The sequence below is a fragment of the Centroberyx gerrardi genome, chromosome 2 (genome assembly GCF_048128805.1).
Source record: "Centroberyx gerrardi isolate f3 chromosome 2, fCenGer3.hap1.cur.20231027, whole genome shotgun sequence".
NCBI lineage: Eukaryota > Metazoa > Chordata > Actinopteri > Beryciformes > Berycidae > Centroberyx > Centroberyx gerrardi.
In genome coordinates this window covers 2,145,968-2,169,415 of record NC_135998.1, presented here as the reverse complement: position 1 = coordinate 2,169,415, position 23,448 = coordinate 2,145,968, and positions in this window count along the sequence as shown.

Below are 23,448 nucleotides of genomic sequence, written 5' to 3'. Positions count from 1 at the left end.
TAAAATCAGACATTTAGTGTGGTCAATACCACACAGCTTTCAGAGCTGGGTCAGAGGTCAAATCTGTTCTGTATATTTAGCCTGGTCCTTCAGGCTAGCATGATCTGATTTACTGGAGTGACACCTCAATTTAAAGCTAAGATTCAGACCTTTTCATAGAGTCCAACATTGTTGAGTTTACCCCTTCTGGTGGCTAGCAGCACACTGATGAATTATGGTTACATTCAGCTGTTTTCAAAAGGCCTGCAGCCAACAGGTTTTATATTCTAACTTATCCTCCTGTATTTCTGGTAAACCTGCTTCAAATCAAACATGTTGCACATCAAATTAAAGCTTAGGTTCTCTTCTTTCCATCAATTGTTGGCTTTCCATCATAGCACAACCTGGCTGCTTAAAATCAGACATTTAGTGTGGTCAATACCACACAGCTTTCAGAGCTGGGTCAGAGGTCAAATCTGTTCTGTATATTTAGCCTGGTCTTTCAGGCTAGCATGATCTGATTTACTTGAGTGACACCTCAATTTAAAGCTCAGATTCAGACCTTTTCATAGAGTCCAACATTGTTGATTTTAACCCTTCTGGTGGCTAGCAGCACACTGATGAATTATGGTTACATTCAGCTGTTTTCAAAAGGCCTGTAGCCAACAGGTTTTCTATTCTAACTTATCCTCCTGTATTTCTGGTAAACCTGCTTCAAATCATACATGTTGCACATCAAATTAAAGCTTAGGTTCTCTTCTTTCCATCAATTGTTGGCTTTCCATCATAGCACAACCTGGCTGCTTAAAATCAGACACTTAGTGTGGTCAATACCACACAGCTTTCAGATCTGGGTCAGAGGTCAAATCTGTTCTGTATATTTAGCCTGGTCCTTCAGGCGAGCATGATCTGATTTACTGGAGTGACACCTCAATTTAAAGCTAAGATTCAGACCTTTTCATAGAGTCCAACATTGTTGAGTTTACCCCTTCTGGTGGCTAGCAGCACACTGATGAATTATGGTTACATTCAGCTGTTTTCAAAAGGCCTGCAGCCAACAGGTTTTATATTCTAACTTATCCTCCTGTATTTCTGGGTTACCTGCTTCAAATCAAACATGTTGCACATCAAATTAAAGCTTAGGTTCTCTTCTTTCCATCAATTGTTGGCTTTCCATCCTATCACAACCTGGCTGCTTAAAATCAGACATTTAGTGTGGTCAATACCACACAGCTTTCAGAGCTGGGTCAGAGGTCACATCTGTTCTGTATATTTAGCCTGGTTCTTCAGGCTAGCATGATCTGATTTACTGGAGTGACACCTCAATTTAAAGCTCAGATTCAGACCTTTTCATAGAGTCCAACATTGTTGATTGTACCCCTTCTGGTGGCTAGCAGCACACTCATTAATTATGGTTACATTCAGCTGTTTTCAAAAGGCCTGCAGCCAACAGGTTTTCTATTCTAACTTATCCTCCTGTATTTCTGGTAAACCTGCTTCAAATCAAACATGTTGCACATCAAATTAAAGCTTAGGTTCTCTTCTTTCCAACAATTGTTGGCTTTCCATCATAGCACAACCTGGCTGCTTAAAATCAGACATTTAGTGTGGTCAATACCACACAGCTTTCAGAGCTGGGTCAGAGGTCAAATCTGTTCTGTATATTTAGCCTGGTCTTTCAGGCTAGCATGATCTGATTTACTTGAGTGACACCTCAATTTAAAGCTCAGATTCAGACCTTTTCATAGAGTCCAACATTGTTGATTTTAACCCTTCTGGTGGCTAGCAGCACACTGATGAATTATGGTTACATTCAGCTGTTTTCAAAAGGCCTGTAGCCAACAGGTTTTCTATTCTAACTTATCCTCCTGTATTTCTGGTAAACCTGCTTCAAATCAAACATGTTGCACATCAAATTAAAGCTTAGGTTCTCTTCTTTCCATCAATTGTTGGCTTTCCATCATAGCACAACCTGGCTGCTTAAAATCAGACATTTAGTGTGGTCAATACCACACAGCTTTCAGAGCTGGGTCAGAGGTCAAATCTGTTCTGTATATTTAGCCTGGTCCTTCAGGCTAGCATGATCTGATTTACTGGAGTGACACCTCAATTTAAAGCTAAGATTCAGACCTTTTCATAGAGTCCAACATTGTTGAGTTTACCCCTTCTGGTGGCTAGCAGCACACTGATGAATTATGGTTACATTCAGCTGTTTTCAAAAGGCCTGCAGCCAACAGGTTTTCTATTCTAACTTATCCTCCTGTATTTCTGGTAAACCTGCTTCAAATCAAACATGTTGCACATCAAATTAAAGCTTAGGTTCTCTTCTTTCCAACAATTGTTGGCTTTCCATCATAGCACAACCTGGCTGCTTAAAATCAGACATTTAGTGTGGTCAATACCACACAGCTTTCAGAGCTGGGTCAGAGGTCAAATCTGTTCTGTATATTTAGCCTGGTCTTTCAGGCTAGCATGATCTGATTTACTTGAGTGACACCTCAATTTAAAGCTCAGATTCAGACCTTTTCATAGAGTCCAACATTGTTGATTTTAACCCTTCTGGTGGCTAGCAGCACACTGATGAATTATGGTTACATTCAGCTGTTTTCAAAAGGCCTGTAGCCAACAGGTTTTCTATTCTAACTTATCCTCCTGTATTTTTGGTAAACCTGCTTCAAATCAAACATGTTGCACATCAAATTAAAGCTTAGGTTCTCATCTTTCCATCAATTGTTGGCTTTCCATCATAGCACAACCTGGCTGCTTAAAATCAGACACTTAGTGTGGTCAATACCACACAGCTTTCAGAGCTGGGTCAGAGGTCAAATCTGTTCTGTATATTTAGCCTTGTCCTTCAGGCTAGCATGATCTGATTTACTGGAGTGACACCTCAATTTAAAGCTAAGATTCAGACCTTTTCATAGAGTCCAACATTGTTGAGTTTACCCCTTCTGGTGGCTAGCAGCACACTGATGAATTATGGTTACATTCAGCTGTTTTCAAAAGGCCTGCAGCCAACAGGTTTTATATTCTAACTTATCCTCCTGTATTTCTGGGTTACCTGCTTCAAATCAAACATGTTGCACATCAAATTAAAGCTTAGGTTCTCTTCTTTCCATCAATTGTTGGCTTTCCATCATAGCACAACCTGGCTGCTTAAAATCAGACATTTAGTGTGGTCAATACCACACAGCTTTCAGAGCTGGGTCAGAGGTCACATCTGTTCTGTATATTTAGCCTGGTCTTTCAGGCTAGCATGATCTGATTTACTGGAGTGACACCTCAATTTAAAGCTCAGATTCAGACCTTTTCATAGTGTCCAACATTGTTGAGTTTACCCCTTCTGGTGGCTAGCAGCACACTGATGAATTATGGTTACATTCAGCTGTTTTCAAAAGGCCTGCAGCCAACAGGTTTTCTATTCTAACTTATCCTCCTGTATTTCTGGTAAACCTGCTTCAAATCAAACATGTTGCACATCAAATTAAAGCTTAGGTTCTTTTCTTTCCATCAATTGTTGGCTTTCCATCATAGCACAACCTGGCTGCTTAAAATCAGACATTTAGTGTGATCAATACCACACAGCTTTCAGAGCTGGGTCAGAGGTCAAATCTGTTCTGTATATTTAGCCTGGTCCTTCAGGCTAGCATGATCTGATTTACTGGAGTGACACCTCAATTTAAAGCTAAGATTCAGACCTTTTCATAGAGTCCAACATTGTTGAGTTTACCCCTTCTGGTGGCTAGCAGCACACTGATGAATTATGGTTACATTCAGCTGTTTTCAAAAGGCCTGCAGCCAACAGGTTTTATATTCTAACTTATCCTCCTGTATTTCTGGTAAACCTGCTTCAAATCAAACATGTTGCACATCAAATTAAAGCTTAGGTTCTCTTCTTTCCATCAATTGTTGGCTTTCCATCATAGCACAACCTGGCTGCTTAAAATCAGACATTTAGTGTGGTCAATACCACACAGCTTTCAGAGCTGGGTCAGAGGTCAAATCTGTTCTGTATATTTAGCCTGGTCCTTCAGGCTAGCATGATCTGATTTACTGGAGTGACACCTCAATTTAAAGCTAAGATTCAGACCTTTCCATAGAGTCCAACATTGTTGAGTTTACCCCTTCTGGTGGCTAGCAGCACACTGATGAATTATGGTTACATTCAGCTGTTTTCAAAAGGCCTGCAGCCAACAGGTTTTCTATTCTAACTTATCCTCCTGTATTTCTGGTAAACCTGCTTCAAATCAAACATGTTGCACATCAAATTAAAGCTTAGGTTCTCTTCTTTCCATCAATTGTTGGCTTTCCATCATAGCACAACCTGGCTGCTTAAAATCAGACATTTAGTGTGGTCAATACCACACAGCTTTCAGAGCTGGGTCAGAGGTCAAATCTGTTCTGTATATTTAGCCTGGTCCTTCAGGCTAGCATGATCTGATTTACTGGAGTGACACCTCAATTTAAAGCTAAGATTCAGACCTTTTCATAGAGTCCAACATTGTTGAGTTTACCCCTTCTGGTGGCTAGCAGCACACTGATGAATTATGGTTACATTCAGCTGTTTTCAAAAGGCCTGCAGCCAACAGGTTTTCTATTCTAACTTATCCTCCTGTATTTCTGGTAAACCTGCTTCAAATCAAACATGTTGCACATCAAATTAAAGCTTAGGTTCTCTTCTTTCCATCAATTGTTGGCTTTCCATCATAGCACAACCTGGCTGCTTAAAATCAGACATTTAGTGTGGTCAATACCACACAGCTTTCAGAGCTGGGTCAGAGGTCAAATCTGTTCTGTATATTTAGCCTGGTCCTTCAGGCTAGCATGATCTGATTTACTGGAGTGACACCTCAATTTAAAGCTAAGATTCAGACCTTTTCATAGAGTCCAACATTGTTGAGTTTACCCCTTCTGGTGGCTAGCAGCACACTGATGAATTATGGTTACATTCAGCTGTTTTCAAAAGACCTGCAGCCAACAGGTTTTCTATTCTAACTTATCCTCCTGTATTTCTGGTAAACCTGCTTCAAATCAAACATGTTGCACATCAAATTAAAGCTTAGGTTCTCTTCTTTCCATCAATTGTTGGCTTTCCATCATAGCACAACCTGGCTGCTTAAAATCAGACATTTAGTGTGGTCAATACCACACAGCTTTCAGAGCTGGGTCAGAGGTCAAATCTGTTCTGTATATTTAGCCTGGTCCTTCAGGCTAGCATGATCTGATTTACTGGAGTGACACCTCAATTTAAAGCTAAGATTCAGACCTTTTCATAGAGTCCAACATTGTTGAGTTTACCCCTTCTGGTGGCTAGCAGCACACTGATGAATTATGGTTACATTCAGCTGTTTTCAAAAGGCCTGCAGCCAACAGGTTTTCTATTCTAACTTATCCTCCTGTATTTCTGGTAAACCTGCTTCAAATCAAACATGTTGCACATCAAATTAAAGCTTAGGTTCTCTTCTTTCCATCAATTGTTGGCTTTCCATCCTATCACAACCTGGCTGCTTAAAATCAGACATTTAGTGTGGTCAATACCACACAGCTTTCAGAGCTGGGTCAGAGGTCACATCTGTTCTGTATATTTAGCCTGGTCTTTCAGGCTAGCATGATCTGATTTACTGGAGTGACACCTCAATTTAAAGCTCAGATTCAGACCTTTTCATAGTGTCCAACATTGTTGAGTTTACCCCTTCTGGTGGCTAGCAGCACACTGATGAATTATGGTTACATTCAGCTGTTTTCAAAAGGCCTGCAGCCAACAGGTTTTCTATTCTAACTTATCCTCCTGTATTTCTGGTAAACCTGCTTCAAATCAAACATGTTGCACATCAAATTAAAGCTTAGGTTCTCTTCTTTCCAACAATTGTTGGCTTTCCATCCTATCACAACCTGGCTGCTTAAAATCAGACATTTAGTGTGGTCAATACCACACAGCTTTCAGAGCTGGGTCAGAGGTCAAATCTGTTCTGTATATTTAGCCTGGTCTTTCAGGCTAGCATGATCTGATTTACTGGAGTGACACCTCAATTTAAAGCTAAGATTCAGACCTTTTCATAGAGTCCAACATTGTTGAGTTTACCCCTTCTGGTGGCTAGCAGCACACTGATGAATTATGGTTACATTCAGCTGTTTTCAAAAGGCCTGCAGCCATCAGGTTTTCTATTCTAACTTATCCTCCTGTATTTCTGGTAAACCTGCTTCAAATCAAACATGTTGCACATCAAATTAAAGCTTAGGTTCTCTTCTTTCCAACAATTGTTGGCTTTCCATCATAGCACAAGCTGGCTGCTTAAAATCAGACATTTAGTGTGGTCAATACCACACAGCTTTCAGAGCTGGGTCAGAGGTCAAATCTGTTCTGTATATTTAGCCTGGTCTTTCAGGCTAGCATGATCTGATTTACTTGAGTGACACCTCAATTTAAAGCTAAGATTCAGACCTTTTCATAGAGTCCAACATTGTTGATTTTAACCCTTCTGGTGGCTAGCAGCACACTGATGAATTATGGTTACATTCAGCTGTTTTCAAAAGGCCTGTAGCCAACAGGTTTTCTATTCTAACTTATCCTCCTGTATTTCTGGTAAACCTGCTTCAAATCAAACATGTTGCACATCAAATTAAAGCTTAGGTTCTCTTCTTTCCATCAATTGTTGGCTTTCCATCATAGCACAACCTGGCTGCTTAAAATCAGACATTTAGTGTGGTCAATACCACACAGCTTTCAGAGCTGGGTCAGAGGTCAAATCTGTTCTGTATATTTAGCCTGGTCCTTCAGGCTAGCATGATCTGATTTACTGGAGTGACACCTCAATTTAAAGCTAAGATTCAGACCTTTTCATAGAGTCCAACATTGTTGAGTTTACCCCTTCTGGTGGCTAGCAGCACACTGATGAATTATGGTTACATTCAGCTGTTTTCAAAAGGCCTGCAGCCAACAGGTTTTCTATTCTAACTTATCCTCCTGTATTTCTGGTAAACCTGCTTCAAATCAAACATGTTGCACATCAAATTAAAGCTTAGGTTCTCTTCTTTCCATCAATTGTTGGCTTTCCATCATAGCACAACCTGGCTGCTTAAAATCAGACATTTAGTGTGGTCAATACCACACAGCTTTCAGAGGTGGGTCAGAGGTCAAATCTGTTCTGTATATTTAGCCTGGTCTTTCAGGCTAGCATGATCTGATTTACTTGAGTGACACCTCAATTTAAAGCTCAGATTCAGACCTTTTCATAGAGTCCAACATTGTTGATTTTAACCCTTCTGGTGGCTAGCAGCACACTGATGAATTATGGTTACATTCAGCTGTTTTCAAAAGGCCTGTAGCCAACAGGTTTTCTATTCTAACTTATCCTCCTGTATTTCTGGTAAACCTGCTTCAAATCATACATGTTGCACATCAAATTAAAGCTTAGGTTCTCTTCTTTCCATCAATTGTTGGCTTTCCATCATAGCACAACCTGGCTGCTTAAAATCAGACACTTAGTGTGGTCAATACCACACAGCTTTCAGATCTGGGTCAGAGGTCAAATCTGTTCTGTATATTTAGCCTGGTCCTTCAGGCTAGCATGATCTGATTTACTGGAGTGACACCTCAATTTAAAGCTAAGATTCAGACCTTTTCATAGAGTCCAACATTGTTGAGTTTACCCCTTCTGGTGGCTAGCAGCACACTGATGAATTATGGTTACATTCAGCTGTTTTCAAAAGGCCTGTAGCCAACAGGTTTTCTATTCTAACTTATCCTCCTGTATTTCTGGTAAACCTGCTTCAAATCAAACATGTTGCACATCAAATTAAAGCTTAGGTTCTCTTCTTTCCATCAATTGTTGGCTTTCCATCATAGCACAACCTGGCTGCTTAAAATCAGACATTTAGTGTGGTCAATACCACACAGCTTTCAGAGCTGGGTCAGAGGTCAAATCTGTTCTGTATATTTAGCCTGGTCCTTCAGGCTAGCATGATCTGATTTACTGGAGTGACACCTCAATTTAAAGCTAAGATTCAGACCTTTTCATAGAGTCCAACATTGTTGAGTTTACCCCTTCTGGTGGCTAGCAGCACACTGATGAATTATGGTTACATTCAGCTGTTTTCAAAAGGCCTACAGCCAACAGGTTTTCTATTCTAACTTATCCTCCTGTATTTCTGGTAAACCTGCTTCAAATCAAACATGTTGCACATCAAATTAAAGCTTAGGTTCTCTTCTTTCCATCAATTGTTGGCTTTCCATCATAGCACAACCTGGCTGCTTAAAATCAGACATTTAGTGTGGTCAATACCACACAGCTTTCAGAGGTGGGTCAGAGGTCAAATCTGTTCTGTATATTTAGCCTGGTCTTTCAGGCTAGCATGATCTGATTTACTTGAGTGACACCTCAATTTAAAGCTCAGATTCAGACCTTTTCATAGAGTCCAACATTGTTGATTTTAACCCTTCTGGTGGCTAGCAGCACACTGATGAATTATGGTTACATTCAGCTGTTTTCAAAAGGCCTGTAGCCAACAGGTTTTCTATTCTAACTTATCCTCCTGTATTTCTGGTAAACCTGCTTCAAATCATACATGTTGCACATCAAATTAAAGCTTAGGTTCTCTTCTTTCCATCAATTGTTGGCTTTCCATCATAGCACAACCTGGCTGCTTAAAATCAGACACTTAGTGTGGTCAATACCACACAGCTTTCAGATCTGGGTCAGAGGTCAAATCTGTTCTGTATATTTAGCCTGGTCCTTCAGGCTAGCATGATCTGATTTACTGGAGTGACACCTCAATTTAAAGCTAAGATTCAGACCTTTTCATAGAGTCCAACATTGTTGAGTTTACCCCTTCTGGTGGCTAGCAGCACACTGATGAATTATGGTTACATTCAGCTGTTTTCAAAAGGCCTGCAGCCAACAGGTTTTATATTCTAACTTATCCTCCTGTATTTCTGGGTTACCTGCTTCAAATCAAACATGTTGCACATCAAATTAAAGCTTAGGTTCTCTTCTTTCCATCAATTGTTGGCTTTCCATCCTATCACAACCTGGCTGCTTAAAATCAGACATTTAGTGTGGTCAATACCACACAGCTTTCAGAGCTGGGTCAGAGGTCACATCTGTTCTGTATATTTAGCCTGGTCTTTCAGGCTAGCATGATCTGATTTACTGGAGTGACACCTCAATTTAAAGCTAAGATTCAGACCTTTTCATAGAGTCCAACATTGTTGAGTTTACCCCTTCTGGTGGCTAGCAGCACACTGATGAATTATGGTTACATTCAGCTGTTTTCAAAAGGCCTGCAGCCAACAGGTTTTCTATTCTAACTTATCCTCCTGTATTTCTGGTAAACCTGCTTCAAATCAAACATGTTGCACATCAAATTAAAGCTTAGGTTCTCTTCTTTCCAACAATTGTTGGCTTTCCATCATAGCACAACCTGGCTGCTTAAAATCAGACATTTAGTGTGGTCAATACCACACAGCTTTCAGAGCTGGGTCAGAGGTCAAATCTGTTCTGTATATTTAGCCTGGTCTTTCAGGCTAGCATGATCTGATTTACTTGAGTGACACCTCAATTTAAAGCTCAGATTCAGACCTTTTCATAGAGTCCAACATTGTTGATTTTAACCCTTCTGGTGGCTAGCAGCACACTGATGAATTATGGTTACATTCAGCTGTTTTCAAAAGGCCTGTAGCCAACAGGTTTTCTATTCTAACTTATCCTCCTGTATTTCTGGTAAACCTGCTTCAAATCAAACATGTTGCACATCAAATTAAAGCTTAGGTTCTCTTCTTTCCATCAATTGTTGGCTTTCCATCATAGCACAACCTGGCTGCTTAAAATCAGACATTTAGTGTGGTCAATACCACACAGCTTTCAGAGCTGGGTCAGAGGTCAAATCTGTTCTGTATATTTAGCCTGGTCCTTCAGGCTAGCATGATCTGATTTACTGGAGTGACACCTCAATTTAAAGCTAAGATTCAGACCTTTTCATAGAGTCCAACATTGTTGAGTTTACCCCTTCTGGTGGCTAGCAGCACACTGATGAATTATGGTTACATTCAGCTGTTTTCAAAAGGCCTACAGCCAACAGGTTTTCTATTCTAACTTATCCTCCTGTATTTCTGGTAAACCTGCTTCAAATCAAACATGTTGCACATCAAATTAAAGCTTAGGTTCTCTTCTTTCCATCAATTGTTGGCTTTCCATCATAGCACAACCTGGCTGCTTAAAATCAGACATTTAGTGTGGTCAATACCACACAGCTTTCAGAGGTGGGTCAGAGGTCAAATCTGTTCTGTATATTTAGCCTGGTCTTTCAGGCTAGCATGATCTGATTTACTTGAGTGACACCTCAATTTAAAGCTCAGATTCAGACCTTTTCATAGAGTCCAACATTGTTGATTTTAACCCTTCTGGTGGCTAGCAGCACACTGATGAATTATGGTTACATTCAGCTGTTTTCAAAAGGCCTGTAGCCAACAGGTTTTCTATTCTAACTTATCCTCCTGTATTTCTGGTAAACCTGCTTCAAATCATACATGTTGCACATCAAATTAAAGCTTAGGTTCTCTTCTTTCCATCAATTGTTGGCTTTCCATCATAGCACAACCTGGCTGCTTAAAATCAGACACTTAGTGTGGTCAATACCACACAGCTTTCAGATCTGGGTCAGAGGTCAAATCTGTTCTGTATATTTAGCCTGGTCCTTCAGGCTAGCATGATCTGATTTACTGGAGTGACACCTCAATTTAAAGCTAAGATTCAGACCTTTTCATAGAGTCCAACATTGTTGAGTTTACCCCTTCTGGTGGCTAGCAGCACACTGATGAATTATGGTTACATTCAGCTGTTTTCAAAAGGCCTGCAGCCAACAGGTTTTATATTCTAACTTATCCTCCTGTATTTCTGGGTTACCTGCTTCAAATCAAACATGTTGCACATCAAATTAAAGCTTAGGTTCTCTTCTTTCCATCAATTGTTGGCTTTCCATCCTATCACAACCTGGCTGCTTAAAATCAGACATTTAGTGTGGTCAATACCACACAGCTTTCAGAGCTGGGTCAGAGGTCACATCTGTTCTGTATATTTAGCCTGGTTCTTCAGGCTAGCATGATCTGATTTACTGGAGTGACACCTCAATTTAAAGCTAAGATTCAGACCTTTTCATAGAGTCCAACATTGTTGAGTTTACCCCTTCTGGTGGCTAGCAGCACACTGATGAATTATGGTTACATTCAGCTGTTTTCAAAAGGCCTGCAGCCAACAGGTTTTATATTCTAACTTATCCTCCTGTATTTCTGGGTTACCTGCTTCAAATCAAACATGTTGCACATCAAATTAAAGCTTAGGTTCTCTTCTTTCCATCAATTGTTGGCTTTCCATCCTATCACAACCTGGCTGCTTAAAATCAGACATTTAGTGTGGTCAATACCACACAGCTTTCAGAGCTGGGTCAGAGGTCACATCTGTTCTGTATATTTAGCCTGGTCTTTCAGGCTAGCATGATCTGATTTACTGGAGTGACACCTCAATTTAAAGCTCAGATTCAGACCTTTTCATAGTGTCCAACATTGTTGAGTTTACCCCTTCTGGTGGCTAGCAGCACACTGATGAATTATGGTTACATTCAGCTGTTTTCAAAAGGCCTGCAGCCAACAGGTTTTCTATTCTAACTTATCCTCCTGTATTTCTGGTAAACCTGCTTCAAATCAAACATGTTGCACATCAAATTAAAGCTTAGGTTCTCTTCTTTCCAACAATTGTTGGCTTTCCATCCTATCACAACCTGGCTGCTTAAAATCAGACATTTAGTGTGGTCAATACCACACAGCTTTCAGAGCTGGGTCAGAGGTCAAATCTGTTCTGTATATTTAGCCTGGTCTTTCAGGCTAGCATGATCTGATTTACTGGAGTGACACCTCAATTTAAAGCTCAGATTCAGACCTTTTCATAGAGTCCAACATTGTTGATTGTACCCCTTCTGGTGGCTAGCAGCACACTCATTAATTATGGTTACATTCAGCTGTTTTCAAAAGGCCTGCAGCCAACAGGTTTTCTATTCTAACTTATCCTCCTGTATTTCTGGTAAACCTGCTTCAAATCAAACATGTTGCACATCAAATTAAAGCTTAGGTTCTCTTCTTTCCAACAATTGTTGGCTTTCCATCATAGCACAACCTGGCTGCTTAAAATCAGACATTTAGTGTGGTCAATACCACACAGCTTTCAGAGCTGGGTCAGAGGTCAAATCTGTTCTGTATATTTAGCCTGGTCTTTCAGGCTAGCATGATCTGATTTACTTGAGTGACACCTCAATTTAAAGCTCAGATTCAGACCTTTTCATAGAGTCCAACATTGTTGATTTTAACCCTTCTGGTGGCTAGCAGCACACTGATGAATTATGGTTACATTCAGCTGTTTTCAAAAGGCCTGTAGCCAACAGGTTTTCTATTCTAACTTATCCTCCTGTATTTCTGGTAAACCTGCTTCAAATCAAACATGTTGCACATCAAATTAAAGCTTAGGTTCTCTTCTTTCCATCAATTGTTGGCTTTCCATCATAGCACAACCTGGCTGCTTAAAATCAGACATTTAGTGTGGTCAATACCACACAGCTTTCAGAGCTGGGTCAGAGGTCAAATCTGTTCTGTATATTTAGCCTGGTCCTTCAGGCTAGCATGATCTGATTTACTGGAGTGACACCTCAATTTAAAGCTAAGATTCAGACCTTTTCATAGAGTCCAACATTGTTGAGTTTACCCCTTCTGGTGGCTAGCAGCACACTGATGAATTATGGTTACATTCAGCTGTTTTCAAAAGGCCTGCAGCCAACAGGTTTTCTATTCTAACTTATCCTCCTGTATTTCTGGTAAACCTGCTTCAAATCAAACATGTTGCACATCAAATTAAAGCTTAGGTTCTCTTCTTTCCAACAATTGTTGGCTTTCCATCATAGCACAACCTGGCTGCTTAAAATCAGACATTTAGTGTGGTCAATACCACACAGCTTTCAGAGCTGGGTCAGAGGTCAAATCTGTTCTGTATATTTAGCCTGGTCTTTCAGGCTAGCATGATCTGATTTACTTGAGTGACACCTCAATTTAAAGCTCAGATTCAGACCTTTTCATAGAGTCCAACATTGTTGATTTTAACCCTTCTGGTGGCTAGCAGCATACTGATGAATTATGGTTACATTCAGCTGTTTTCAAAAGGCCTGTAGCCAACAGGTTTTCTATTCTAACTTATCCTCCTGTATTTTTGGTAAACCTGCTTCAAATCAAACATGTTGCACATCAAATTAAAGCTTAGGTTCTCATCTTTCCATCAATTGTTGGCTTTCCATCATAGCACAACCTGGCTGCTTAAAATCAGACACTTAGTGTGGTCAATACCACACAGCTTTCAGAGCTGGGTCAGAGGTCAAATCTGTTCTGTATATTTAGCCTTGTCCTTCAGGCTAGCATGATCTGATTTACTGGAGTGACACCTCAATTTAAAGCTAAGATTCAGACCTTTTCATAGAGTCCAACATTGTTGAGTTTACCCCTTCTGGTGGCTAGCAGCACACTGATGAATTATGGTTACATTCAGCTGTTTTCAAAAGGCCTGCAGCCAACAGGTTTTATATTCTAACTTATCCTCCTGTATTTCTGGGTTACCTGCTTCAAATCAAACATGTTGCACATCAAATTAAAGCTTAGGTTCTCTTCTTTCCATCAATTGTTGGCTTTCCATCCTATCACAACCTGGCTGCTTAAAATCAGACATTTAGTGTGGTCAATACCACACAGCTTTCAGAGCTGGGTCAGAGGTCACATCTGTTCTGTATATTTAGCCTGGTCTTTCAGGCTAGCATGATCTGATTTACTGGAGTGACACCTCAATTTAAAGCTCAGATTCAGACCTTTTCATAGTGTCCAACATTGTTGAGTTTACCCCTTCTGGTGGCTAGCAGCACACTGATGAATTATGGTTACATTCAGCTGTTTTCAAAAGGCCTGCAGCCAACAGGTTTTCTATTCTAACTTATCCTCCTGTATTTCTGGTAAACCTGCTTCAAATCAAACATGTTGCACATCAAATTAAAGCTTAGGTTCTCTTCTTTCCATCAATTGTTGGCTTTCCATCATAGCACAACCTGGCTGCTTAAAATCAGACATTTAGTGTGGTCAATACCACACAGCTTTCAGAGCTGGGTCAGAGGTCAAATCTGTTCTGTATATTTAGCCTGGTCCTTCAGGCTAGCATGATCTGATTTACTGGAGTGACACCTCAATTTAAAGCTAAGATTCAGACCTTTTCATAGAGTCCAACATTGTTGAGTTTACCCCTTCTGGTGGCTAGCAGCACACTGATGAATTATGGTTACATTCAGCTGTTTTCAAAAGGCCTGCAGCCAACAGGTTTTATATTCTAACTTATCCTCCTGTATTTCTGGTAAACCTGCTTCAAATCAAACATGTTGCACATCAAATTAAAGCTTAGGTTCTCTTCTTTCCATCAATTGTTGGCTTTCCATCATAGCACAACCTGGCTGCTTAAAATCAGACATTTAGTGTGGTCAATACCACACAGCTTTCAGAGCTGGGTCAGAGGTCAAATCTGTTCTGTATATTTAGCCTGGTCCTTCAGGCTAGCATGATCTGATTTACTGGAGTGACACCTCAATTTAAAGCTAAGATTCAGACCTTTTCATAGAGTCCAACATTGTTGAGTTTACCCCTTCTGGTGGCTAGCAGCACACTGATGAATTATGGTTACATTCAGCTGTTTTCAAAAGGCCTGCAGCCAACAGGTTTTCTATTCTAACTTATCCTCCTGTATTTCTGGTAAACCTGCTTCAAATCAAACATGTTGCACATCAAATTAAAGCTTAGGTTCTCTTCTTTCCATCAATTGTTGGCTTTCCATCATAGCACAACCTGGCTGCTTAAAATCAGACATTTAGTGTGGTCAATACCACACAGCTTTCAGAGCTGGGTCAGAGGTCAAATCTGTTCTGTATATTTAGCCTGGTCCTTCAGGCTAGCATGATCTGATTTACTGGAGTGACACCTCAATTTAAAGCTAAGATTCAGACCTTTTCATAGAGTCCAACATTGTTGAGTTTACCCCTTCTGGTGGCTAGCAGCACACTGATGAATTATGGTTACATTCAGCTGTTTTCAAAAGGCCTGCAGCCAACAGGTTTTCTATTCTAACTTATCCTCCTGTATTTCTGGTAAACCTGCTTCAAATCAAACATGTTGCACATCAAATTAAAGCTTAGGTTCTCTTCTTTCCATCAATTGTTGGCTTTCCATCATAGCACAACCTGGCTGCTTAAAATCAGACATTTAGTGTGGTCAATACCACACAGCTTTCAGAGCTGGGTCAGAGGTCAAATCTGTTCTGTATATTTAGCCTGGTCCTTCAGGCTAGCATGATCTGATTTACTGGAGTGACACCTCAATTTAAAGCTAAGATTCAGACCTTTTCATAGAGTCCAACATTGTTGAGTTTACCCCTTCTGGTGGCTAGCAGCACACTGATGAATTATGGTTACATTCAGCTGTTTTCAAAAGGCCTGCAGCCAACAGGTTTTCTATTCTAACTTATCCTCCTGTATTTCTGGTAAACCTGCTTCAAATCAAACATGTTGCACATCAAATTAAAGCTTAGGTTCTCTTCTTTCCAACAATTGTTGGCTTTCCATCATAGCACAACCTGGCTGCTTAAAATCAGACATTTAGTGTGGTCAATACCACACAGCTTTCAGAGCTGGGTCAGAGGTCAAATCTGTTCTGTATATTTAGCCTGGTCTTTCAGGCTAGCATGATCTGATTTACTTGAGTGACACCTCAATTTAAAGCTCAGATTCAGACCTTTTCATAGAGTCCAACATTGTTGATTTTAACCCTTCTGGTGGCTAGCAGCACACTGATGAATTATGGTTACATTCAGCTGTTTTCAAAAGGCCTGTAGCCAACAGGTTTTCTATTCTAACTTATCCTCCTGTATTTCTGGTAAACCTGCTTCAAATCAAACATGTTGCACATCAAATTAAAGCTTAGGTTCTCTTCTTTCCATCAATTGTTGGCTTTCCATCATAGCACAACCTGGCTGCTTAAAATCAGACACTTAGTGTGGTCAATACCACACAGCTTTCAGATCTGGGTCAGAGGTCAAATCTGTTCTGTATATTTAGCCTGGTCCTTCAGGCTAGCATGATCTGATTTACTGGAGTGACACCTCAATTTAAAGCTAAGATTCAGACCTTTTCATAGAGTCCAACATTGTTGAGTTTACCCCTTCTGGTGGCTAGCAGCACACTGATGAATTATGGTTACATTCAGCTGTTTTCAAAAGGCCTGCAGCCAACAGGTTTTATATTCTAACTTATCCTCCTGTATTTCTGGGTTACCTGCTTCAAATCAAACATGTTGCACATCAAATTAAAGCTTAGGTTCTCTTCTTTCCATCAATTGTTGGCTTTCCATCCTATCACAACCTGGCTGCTTAAAATCAGACATTTAGTGTGGTCAATACCACACAGCTTTCAGAGCTGGGTCAGAGGTCACATCTGTTCTGTATATTTAGCCTGGTCTTTCAGGCTAGCATGATCTGATTTACTGGAGTGACACCTCAATTTAAAGCTCAGATTCAGACCTTTTCATAGTGTCCAACATTGTTGAGTTTACCCCTTCTGGTGGCTAGCAGCACACTGATGAATTATGGTTACATTCAGCTGTTTTCAAAAGGCCTGCAGCCAACAGGTTTTCTATTCTAACTTATCCTCCTGTATTTCTGGTAAACCTGCTTCAAATCAAACATGTTGCACATCAAATTAAAGCTTAGGTTCTCTTCTTTCCAACAATTGTTGGCTTTCCATCCTATCACAACCTGGCTGCTTAAAATCAGACATTTAGTGTGGTCAATACCACACAGCTTTCAGAGCTGGGTCAGAGGTCAAATCTGTTCTGTATATTTAGCCTGGTCTTTCAGGCTAGCATGATCTGATTTACTGGAGTGACACCTCAATTTAAAGCTCAGATTCAGACCTTTTCATAGAGTCCAACATTGTTGATTGTACCCCTTCTGGTGGCTAGCAGCACACTCATTAATTATGGTTACATTCAGCTGTTTTCAAAAGGCCTGCAGCCAACAGGTTTTCTATTCTAACTTATCCTCCTGTATTTCTGGTAAACCTGCTTCAAATCAAACATGTTGCACATCAAATTAAAGCTTAGGTTCTCTTCTTTCCAACAATTGTTGGCTTTCCATCATAGCACAACCTGGCTGCTTAAAATCAGACATTTAGTGTGGTCAATACCACACAGCTTTCAGAGCTGGGTCAGAGGTCAAATCTGTTCTGTATATTTAGCCTGGTCTTTCAGGCTAGCATGATCTGATTTACTTGAGTGACACCTCAATTTAAAGCTCAGATTCAGACCTTTTCATAGAGTCCAACATTGTTGATTTTAACCCTTCTGGTGGCTAGCAGCACACTGATGAATTATGGTTACATTCAGCTGTTTTCAAAAGGCCTGTAGCCAACAGGTTTTCTATTCTAACTTATCCTCCTGTATTTCTGGTAAACCTGCTTCAAATCAAACATGTTGCACATCAAATTAAAGCTTAGGTTCTCTTCTTTCCATCAATTGTTGGCTTTCCATCATAGCACAACCTGGCTGCTTAAAATCAGACATTTAGTGTGGTCAATACCACACAGCTTTCAGATCTGGGTCAGAGGTCAAATCTGTTCTGTATATTTAGCCTGGTCCTTCAGGCTAGCATGATCTGATTTACTGGAGTGACACCTCAATTTAAAGCTAAGATTCAGACCTTTTCATAGAGTCCAACATTGTTGAGTTTACCCCTTCTGGTGGCTAGCAGCACACTGATAAATTATGGTTACATTCAGCTGTTTTCAAAAGGCCTGCAGCCAACAGGTTTTATATTCTAACTTATCCTCCTGTATTTCTGGGTTACCTGCTTCAAATCAAACATGTTGCACATCAAATTAAAGCTTAGGTTCTCTTCTTTCCATCAATTGTTGGCTTTCCATCCTATCACAACCTGGCTGCTTAAAATCAGACATTTAGTGTGGTCAATACCACACAGCTTTCAGAGCTGGGTCAGAGGTCACATCTGTTCTGTATATTTAGCCTGGTCTTTCAGGCTAGCATGATCTGATTTACTGGAGTGACACCTCAATTTAAAGCTCAGATTCAGACCTTTTCATAGTGTCCAACATTGTTGAGTTTACCCCTTCTGGTGGCTAGCAGCACACTGATGAATTATGGTTACATTCAGCTGTTTTCAAAAGGCCTGCAGCCAACAGGTTTTCTATTCTAACTTATCCTCCTGTATTTCTGGTAAACCTGCTTCAAATCAAACATGTTGCACATCAAATTAAAGCTTAGGTTCTCTTCTTTCCAACAATTGTTGGCTTTCCATCCTATCACAACCTGGCTGCTTAAAATCAGACATTTAGTGTGGTCAATACCACACAGCTTTCAGAGCTGGGTCAGAGGTCAAATCTGTTCTGTATATTTAGCCTGGTCTTTCAGGCTAGCATGATCTGATTTACTGGAGTGACACCTCAATTTAAAGCTCAGATTCAGACCTTTTCATAGAGTCCAACATTGTTGATTGTACCCCTTCTGGTGGCTAGCAGCACACTCATTAATTATGGTTACATTCAGCTGTTTTCAAAAGGCCTGCAGCCAACAGGTTTTCTATTCTAACTTATCCTCCTGTATTTCTGGTAAACCTGCTTCAAATCAAACATGTTGCACATCAAATTAAAGCTTAGGTTCTCTTCTTTCCAACAATTGTTGGCTTTCCATCATAGCACAACCTGGCTGCTTAAAATCAGACATTTAGTGTGGTCAATACCACACAGCTTTCAGAGCTGGGTCAGAGGTCAAATCTGTTCTGTATATTTAGCCTGGTCTTTCAGGCTAGCATGATCTGATTTACTTGAGTGACACCTCAATTTAAAGCTCAGATTCAGACCTTTTCATAGAGTCCAACATTGTTGATTTTAACCCTTCTGGTGGCTAGCAGCACACTGATGAATTATGGTTACATTCAGCTGTTTTCAAAAGGCCTGTAGCCAACAGGTTTTCTATTCTAACTTATCCTCCTGTATTTCTGGTAAACCTGCTTCAAATCAAACATGTTGCACATCAAATTAAAGCTTAGGTTCTCTTCTTTCCATCAATTGTTGGCTTTCCATCATAGCACAACCTGGCTGCTTAAAATCAGACATTTAGTGTGGTCAATACCACACAGCTTTCAGAGCTGGGTCAGAGGTCAAATCTGTTCTGTATATTTAGCCTGGTCCTTCAGGCTAGCATGATCTGATTTACTGGAGTGACACCTCAATTTAAAGCTAAGATTCAGACCTTTTCATAGAGTCCAACATTGTTGAGTTTACCCCTTCTGGTGGCTAGCAGCACACTGATAAATTATGGTTACATTCAGCTGTTTTCAAAAGGCCTGCAGCCAACAGGTTTTATATTCTAACTTATCCTCCTGTATTTCTGGTAAACCTGCTTCAAATCAAACATGTTGCACATCAAATTAAAGCTTAGGTTCTCTTCTTTCCAACAATTGTTGGCTTTCCATCATAGCACAACCTGGCTGCTTAAAATCAGACACTTAGTGTGGTCAATACCACACAGCTTTCAGATCTGGGTCAGAGGTCAAATCTGTTCTGTATATTTAGCCTGGTCCTTCAGGCTAGCATGATCTGATTTACTGGAGTGACACCTCAATTTAAAGCTAAGATTCAGACCTTTTCATAGAGTCCAACATTGTTGAGTTTACCCCTTCTGGTGGCTAGCAGCACACTGATGAATTATGGTTACATTCAGCTGTTTTCAAAAGGCCTGCAGCCAACAGGTTTTATATTCTAACTTATCCTCCTGTATTTCTGGGTTACCTGCTTCAAATCAAACATGTTGCACATCAAATTAAAGCTTAGGTTCTCTTCTTTCCATCAATTGTTGGCTTTCCATCCTATCACAACCTGGCTGCTTAAAATCAGACATTTAGTGTGGTCAATACCACACAGCTTTCAGAGCTGGGTCAGAGGTCACATCTGTTCTGTATATTTAGCCTGGTTCTTCAGGCTAGCATGATCTGATTTACTGGAGTGACACCTCAATTTAAAGCTAAGATTCAGACCTTTTCATAGAGTCCAACATTGTTGAGTTTACCCCTTCTGGTGGCTAGCAGCACACTGATGAATTATGGTTACATTCAGCTGTTTTCAAAAGGCCTGCAGCCAACAGGTTTTATATTCTAACTTATCCTCCTGTATTTCTGGTAAACCTGCTTCAAATCAAACATGTTGCACATCAAATTAAAGCTTAGGTTCTCTTCTTTCCATCAATTGTTGGCTTTCCATCATAGCACAACCTGGCTGCTTAAAATCAGACACTTAGTGTGGTCAATACCACACAGCTTTCAGATCTGGGTCAGAGGTCAAATCTGTTCTGTATATTTAGCCTGGTCCTTCAGGCTAGCATGATCTGATTTACTGGAGTGACACCTCAATTTAAAGCTAAGATTCAGACCTTTTCATAGAGTCCAACATTGTTGAGTTTACCCCTTCTGGTGGCTAGCAGCACACTGATGAATTATGGTTACATTCAGCTGTTTTCAAAAGGCCTGCAGCCAACAGGTTTTATATTCTAACTTATCCTCCTGTATTTCTGGGTTACCTGCTTCAAATCAAACATGTTGCACATCAAATTAAAGCTTAGGTTCTCTTCTTTCCATCAATTGTTGGCTTTCCATCCTATCACAACCTGGCTGCTTAAAATCAGACATTTAGTGTGGTCAATACCACACAGCTTTCAGAGCTGGGTCAGAGGTCACATCTGTTCTGTATATTTAGCCTGGTCCTTCAGGCTAGCATGATCTGATTTACTGGAGTGACACCTCAATTTAAAGCTCAGATTCAGACCTTTTCATAGTGTCCAACATTGTTGAGTTTACCCCTTCTGGTGGCTAGCAGCACACTGATGAATTATGGTTACATTCAGCTGTTTTCAAAAGGCCTGCAGCCAACAGGTTTTCTATTCTAACTTATCCTCCTGTATTTCTGGTAAACCTGCTTCAAATCAAACATGTTGCACATCAAATTAAAGCTTAGGTTCTCTTCTTTCCAACAATTGTTGGCTTTCCATCCTATCACAACCTGGCTGCTTAAAATCAGACATTTAGTGTGGTCAATACCACACAGCTTTCAGAGCTGGGTCAGAGGTCAAATCTGTTCTGTATATTTAGCCTGGTCTTTCAGGCTAGCATGATCTGATTTACTGGAGTGACACCTCAATTTAAAGCTCAGATTCAGACCTTTTCATAGAGTCCAACATTGTTGATTGTACCCCTTCTGGTGGCTAGCAGCACACTCATTAATTATGGTTACATTCAGCTGTTTTCAAAAGGCCTGCAGCCAACAGGTTTTCTATTCTAACTTATCCTCCTGTATTTCTGGTAAACCTGCTTCAAATCAAACATGTTGCACATCAAATTAAAGCTTAGGTTCTCTTCTTTCCAACAATTGTTGGCTTTCCATCATAGCACAACCTGGCTGCTTAAAATCAGACATTTAGTGTGGTCAATACCACACAGCTTTCAGAGCTGGGTCAGAGGTCAAATCTGTTCTGTATATTTAGCCTGGTCTTTCAGGCTAGCATGATCTGATTTACTTGAGTGACACCTCAATTTAAAGCTCAGATTCAGACCTTTTCATAGAGTCCAACATTGTTGATTTTAACCCTTCTGGTGGCTAGCAGCACACTGATGAATTATGGTTACATTCAGCTGTTTTCAAAAGGCCTGTAGCCAACAGGTTTTCTATTCTAACTTATCCTCCTGTATTTCTGGTAAACCTGCTTCAAATCAAACATGTTGCACATCAAATTAAAGCTTAGGTTCTCTTCTTTCCATCAATTGTTGGCTTTCCATCATAGCACAACCTGGCTGCTTAAAATCAGACATTTAGTGTGGTCAATACCACACAGCTTTCAGAGCTGGGTCAGAGGTCAAATCTGTTCTGTATATTTAGCCTGGTCCTTCAGGCTAGCATGATCTGATTTACTGGAGTGACACCTCAATTTAAAGCTAAGATTCAGACCTTTTCATAGAGTCCAACATTGTTGAGTTTACCCCTTCTGGTGGCTAGCAGCACACTGATGAATTATGGTTACATTCAGCTGTTTTCAAAAGGCCTGCAGCCAACAGGTTTTCTATTCTAACTTATCCTCCTGTATTTCTGGTAAACCTGCTTCAAATCAAACATGTTGCACATCAAATTAAAGCTTAGGTTCTCTTCTTTCCAACAATTGTTGGCTTTCCATCATAGCACAACCTGGCTGCTTAAAATCAGACATTTAGTGTGGTCAATACCACACAGCTTTCAGAGCTGGGTCAGAGGTCAAATCTGTTCTGTATATTTAGCCTGGTCTTTCAGGCTAGCATGATCTGATTTACTTGAGTGACACCTCAATTTAAAGCTCAGATTCAGACCTTTTCATAGAGTCCAACATTGTTGATTTTAACCCTTCTGGTGGCTAGCAGCATACTGATGAATTATGGTTACATTCAGCTGTTTTCAAAAGGCCTGTAGCCAACAGGTTTTCTATTCTAACTTATCCTCCTGTATTTTTGGTAAACCTGCTTCAAATCAAACATGTTGCACATCAAATTAAAGCTTAGGTTCTCATCTTTCCATCAATTGTTGGCTTTCCATCATAGCACAACCTGGCTGCTTAAAATCAGACACTTAGTGTGGTCAATACCACACAGCTTTCAGAGCTGGGTCAGAGGTCAAATCTGTTCTGTATATTTAGCCTTGTCCTTCAGGCTAGCATGATCTGATTTACTGGAGTGACACCTCAATTTAAAGCTAAGATTCAGACCTTTTCATAGAGTCCAACATTGTTGAGTTTACCCCTTCTGGTGGCTAGCAGCACACTGATGAATTATGGTTACATTCAGCTGTTTTCAAAAGGCCTGCAGCCAACAGGTTTTATATTCTAACTTATCCTCCTGTATTTCTGGGTTACCTGCTTCAAATCAAACATGTTGCACATCAAATTAAAGCTTAGGTTCTCTTCTTTCCATCAATTGTTGGCTTTCCATCCTATCACAACCTGGCTGCTTAAAATCAGACATTTAGTGTGGTCAATACCACACAGCTTTCAGAGCTGGGTCAGAGGTCACATCTGTTCTGTATATTTAGCCTGGTCTTTCAGGCTAGCATGATCTGATTTACTGGAGTGACACCTCAATTTAAAGCTCAGATTCAGACCTTTTCATAGTGTCCAACATTGTTGAGTTTACCCCTTCTGGTGGCTAGCAGCACACTGATGAATTATGGTTACATTCAGCTGTTTTCAAAAGGCCTGCAGCCAACAGGTTTTCTATTCTAACTTATCCTCCTGTATTTCTGGTAAACCTGCTTCAAATCAAACATGTTGCA